General features: G+C 51.1%; 1 pseudogene; it reads left to right on the plus strand.

Moving 5' to 3' along the window:
- Positions 1–1,896: 1,896 nt before the first annotated feature.
- LOC111972863 (ryanodine receptor 3-like) overlaps positions 1,897–4,910 on the plus strand; it is a 7,937-nt pseudogene continuing 4,923 nt past the window's right edge.

Below are 4,910 nucleotides of genomic sequence, written 5' to 3' on the forward strand. Positions count from 1 at the left end.
TGAGCGGAGAGAGTATGCGGGATCAGGTTATTGTGTACTGAGTGGGGGTGAGAACCGAGAGGCTCGGTGGTGTCTCTCCTGTAGAGCGACAGAGGAACGAGGACAGAAGGACAGAAGGACAGGAGGACAGGTTTCATTGGGTTCCTCTTTGGTGTGCCAGAGATGGCTTCTCTGTGGTGGTCTCGTCTGGCTGAGAGGATGCGGCCATGAGTCGGCTCTTGTTAGAGTGGTTAGTCGCATGGTGCGGGCGTCTGTCCAGGACCGTGGCTCTGTCTTGATAGTCGTTCTCCTGAGCTGGAGAATTGGTGACCGCTAGGGCTAAGAGGGGCTGTGGTTGGCTCTGCGTGTGACTAGGGTGCAGAGTGGCTCTGTGTGGTGGACTTTTGGGGTACATAGGGGGGGTGTTCACGAGTTGCAGTGCTGTATGGGTGGTCGGCCGGGCTATGGACTGCGGTGAGAAAGTGGGCTGACCTTAGTGGTTTGTTCGGTGCTGGAGCTCGGTGGGACGGCGATAGTTGGGCGCGGGGTCGTAGCTCTGGTGGTGCTCACGGTGGATCAGGGGGGGGAGAGTGGGCTCTTGGGAGAGTTTGGAGATTAGGCGGTGCACTGAGCTTGGTTAGCGCTAATGAAGTGGCTGCGGTGGGGAGATCTGGTCATGCGTCTGTAGCTGGTGCAGAGTGGGGGCATGTGAATGGGAGTTTTACTGCCTGGGAGTGCACGAGGGGCTCGTGTGTCATTCTGCCTGGGGGGGACCTGGACGCTGGCTATAAGTCAGGCTGTCGGGGTCATCTAGGCTCGCCCGCTGGGCAGAAGTGGCTCTAGTAGGTGTGTGATGTCTACTGGTGAGGGTATGGTGGCGAGAGAGTGTGGCCGGCATGTTTAGTGAGTGTAATGGTGCATGAGGCTCGCGCGCTCGCAGAGTGGCCGCGACTGGTTGTTAATCTGGACTGGGGGGTTAGCACAGAGTGTGGCGTCATGTAGGTGGGTGGAGGACTGCTGGGCTGGATGGATGGGGAGAAGAGTGGCCTCTTGGGATCGATCTATCGGGGAGCTGGCTTGGGGATGTGGCAATCTAGGGTTGTGGCTCACATGAGCTGTGGGTGACAGAGGTATAGGGTGCGTTGGATGGTTTCTCTGGGGGTGCAGAGCGTGGGGGAGTGAGGGCCCGCGTGTAGTATACTTTGGCGAACCCGCCGACTGGATGCGGAGGGGGGGTGGAGACTTGGTCTGCTGGCGGTGGGTGCACTAGGGGGCTGTGTGAGTGGTACCTGGGGGTGTCACTGGCTGGAGTGGCATGGAGAAGGGACGTATAGGGGGAGAAGTGACGCGCTCTGTGGTGGTTTCTGGCTGGGTGCAGGAGATGGATACGGGTGTGGTGTATGCTGGGGTGCGAGAAGATCGTGGGTCTGTGATCGTGTCATAGGGGTGCGTAGAGTGGGTTGGGCACGGTAGTGGCTCTAGTGGAGTGGTGTTGTATCGATGGCGGGTGGAGGATGAATAGGGGGCGCACTGCGGGTAGTTAGGTGTGAGTGTCTGCGTGGCTGGAGTGACATGAGGATGCGCTCATATGGTGGGATCGCTCATCTGTCCTGGGTGGACAGAAATCAGGGGGGAGAGCTGGGCATAAGGGTCATGTAGGTGTCTCTGGCGAAACTGCTCCACTCCGCCACGAACTTAAGCTGGATTGCTCGTAGAGGTCGCGGTACGTGAGCAGTCTAATTGACCTGAGCGTCCTATGAGTGGGCGATGAGGTCGCTGAGGAAGGTATAACGGCTGGCTGTGGTGTCGTCATCGAGCAGACTCATCTCGACTGGACGTATAGAGGAGCACTGGGCCAACGTCTAGTAGGGGGAGACTGTGTGACGTATCTTCAAGGTTGCGGTAGGACTGAGGACGATGCGGTACGCGGAGAGTGCGCTTGGGGGTCAAGATGGGCTGGGTCTGATGGGATCTGTTAGGGCTACGCGGCGAAAGCTCGGGGCTGTAACTACGGAGCGAGAACTGGAGGGCGTCCATAGAGGGTACGACCTGGTGGTGATACGTGCGGGAGGACTGGCTGAATCGTATAGGAGCATGGGAGATCCTGGCATGAGGGGTGACAGAATGGACTTGCTGTGGTGGTGAGATCTTCGAGCAGAGAAGACGTCATCACGGGAGCTGCCCCCGACCTGTCGTGTGTTCGTTCAGTGGGGGGTTAACCGTGTTGGACGATGGGTCCTGGCTGGGCTGTGGATGTCAAGATAACCTGGATCTCCTAGTCCATGGGGTTATCAGCGAGGAGATGTCAACTAGCGGTAGTATACGTGTGGGACAGACTAGGGTAGGGGTTACTATGGTCTTTCGATGTTTCCATCGTCTTATTCGTTTTAATACCCATGTAATAAAGTTCTTAAATGCTTAGATTTCAATCTTGCCCTTGTGTCCTTTGTTTGATATTGTTCAGGTTCATATTTTCCTTCCATCGGTTTGTCTGTGACGTTTAGTATGAATTAGTGCTTGGTAGTGCGACAATAGGTCGATGTTGTTGATTTACATTAGAAGAAATGTCGTATTCTAGCTATTCTGTTTCTTGGTATATTGATGTTTTGCAGTGGTATGTGAGACGCACAGAGTGTGGGGCTTGAGGAAAGTTAAACTCCTTGGTTTGTGTTGAACTAGCTGAGTGGTGATATGACTCAGTAGAGCTGTGCTGAAGACTGGAACAGACAATGTCATGGAGTGCAAACATTACTTCATATAGAGGCTTCTATTAGTCTGAGTAGGTATCATAATAGCTTAACTTCAAGATGCTGATCTCCTTGCTAAGGAGTCTAAGTCCCCCACATGCTCTATCGCACGTCAACTCTGTTCATTTTCAATGGATTAGGTAGATCTCATTTTTAAACTATTGTACCGCTGAGTATCGAGCACCCAGCTATCCTATTCTTGGGAGTCTTGTTTAATACAGGCACTGCTGTGTGTTACTGCTTTTAGATCAGAGTCAGACCGTGTCCTAACAGCGGTTGGGACGGTGTTCCAGCACAAAACAGGTGGGGATTTCATCCAGATCCTTCTAGGAGTCGATAGGAGAGTGTTACGCATCGCAACAATGAGTGTGCCTATTGGATCCTATTACAAGTGTGATGAAGGTGATGCACACATGAGAGCTGACCCTCTCCCCACCGGTCCCGCGCTGAACCCAGTGAATGGAACAGAGCCTGACAGGGGAAGAAAAGAGTAGAAAAGAGTGTCTTTGAACCTGTAAAGAAGGTGTATGTATATCAGACTCTCGTCTTTTTCTTCTTTCTCCCGTCTATCCCAACGAAGTGCCACGTCCGCTACCGCTCAAGTCGCGATCATTTGCCTGCCTTATCTCCCGTTTTACATCCTTCTAGGTTCTCTGGGCCGGTGTTTATGTTCTGTTCTGCCGGAGGCGTTTTAGGAGAGAGCGTATGGATAGGTAGTGGAGGCTGGTTGTGTGGCATCGTCAGGCAGCGTGCAGCAAGCAGAATCGTAAGGCTGTTAATGAAGTCGCTTTTCAGAGGCGGGAGGCAGGTGAATTGTTGTCCAATCAACTTTACTATAGCCCCTGTTTTGTTTGGCGATTGGGTCGAGAGAGGCTGGCAGGGGCGGCAGATGTGTGGGAGTGGTGGATAGATGTAAGTTTGAGGCGGAGAGAGACGAAAATAGGTGGGTGTGTAAAATACGGTGAATTGAGGGCAAGTCAAACTGGTGAGGTCTTGAAATCAAGTGCAGAGTTTATCCCTGCCTGCCCTGCCTGTTTCTCTTAGCTGGGACGGAGGGTCATTGTCTTGCAGGGCGTTTGGGTTTCAGCACCACTACAAACTAATTACGTGTCGGAGCACATGGCTTGGTAAATATAAACGATTCGTTCAAACCATGTTGCACTGAATAAAATCCACAAGCACACCTGTCAAATGGGAAAGGGGAAAAGGAGACCAGGTTTTGACGTGTTCAAACTTCTAACACACCTGTCGTCGTTCCAGTACTAGAGAGTATAGATCTTTTGAGCAAGAGGAAATTGCCCTTTCCAACAGGAATACTTGTAGAACCTGATCCACAACTGGCTTCAATTCGCTGAAGAAGGACATGAGCGCCTTTGACAAAGTACTCTTGTTTTGATCGCACTCGGCTCGGCGTGGACGGGAAAGCCACGTTTATTAGTCACGGACACGGGTTTCATGATAGATGGCGCCCTCACGTTGCTTCTACATATAGCTCCAGTCATGATTCTTCTGCTTATGTCACATGAGGGTTGTTTGCTTTGTGGTGGTTGTGACCAACATCCAATCCATCCCTCTACTCTGCTCTCTCACCAATCAAGTGGTTCCTATTCACAAGCATTTTCACCAGCTGCCAATCACTTCCAATGCCAACGTGTGACCATGCCTGACCTGGGTTCTCTCTTATATGAAGGGTGACTAGAGCTGGCTGGTGAAGAGGCCGCCAAGCAGAGCAGCTGGCCTAACGAAACGTGACAAGAGGGACCGTAATTGTTACTAGCTTCTAAACGCTGCTATAGATTTACATCTTCGTTTTTCATCTAGATTGTGTTTTGTACATATTTAAATAGCTGGCTAGCTGGATGAATATCCATTTACCCTCTAGCTTATGGACATTGTGGTCTAAAATGTGTTTAAATAACTAGTTATCCTTATGTCTGCGTTGCCATTGACTTGACTGGTAGGTATGTATAGTGTTTTGGCACCGGGAAGGGTAACACTTCTTTATTGCTTGTTTGTTAGGCGTGAAAATAAATCAAGTAAGAATGTGTGCGAAGTCAGCAAAAAAAGGCCCCCAACAAAAACCAAGCTACAAGGAGATTAGTAAATAAATGGGTAAATGTGTTTTAAGTTGGTATCTGCTGCTTCAATATAAATCTATTTTCATGTTCAGGCTCATCATCATGT

This window comes from Salvelinus sp. IW2-2015, linkage group LG14, assembly GCF_002910315.2.
Source record: "Salvelinus sp. IW2-2015 linkage group LG14, ASM291031v2, whole genome shotgun sequence".
Classification (NCBI taxonomy): domain Eukaryota; kingdom Metazoa; phylum Chordata; class Actinopteri; order Salmoniformes; family Salmonidae; genus Salvelinus; species Salvelinus sp. IW2-2015.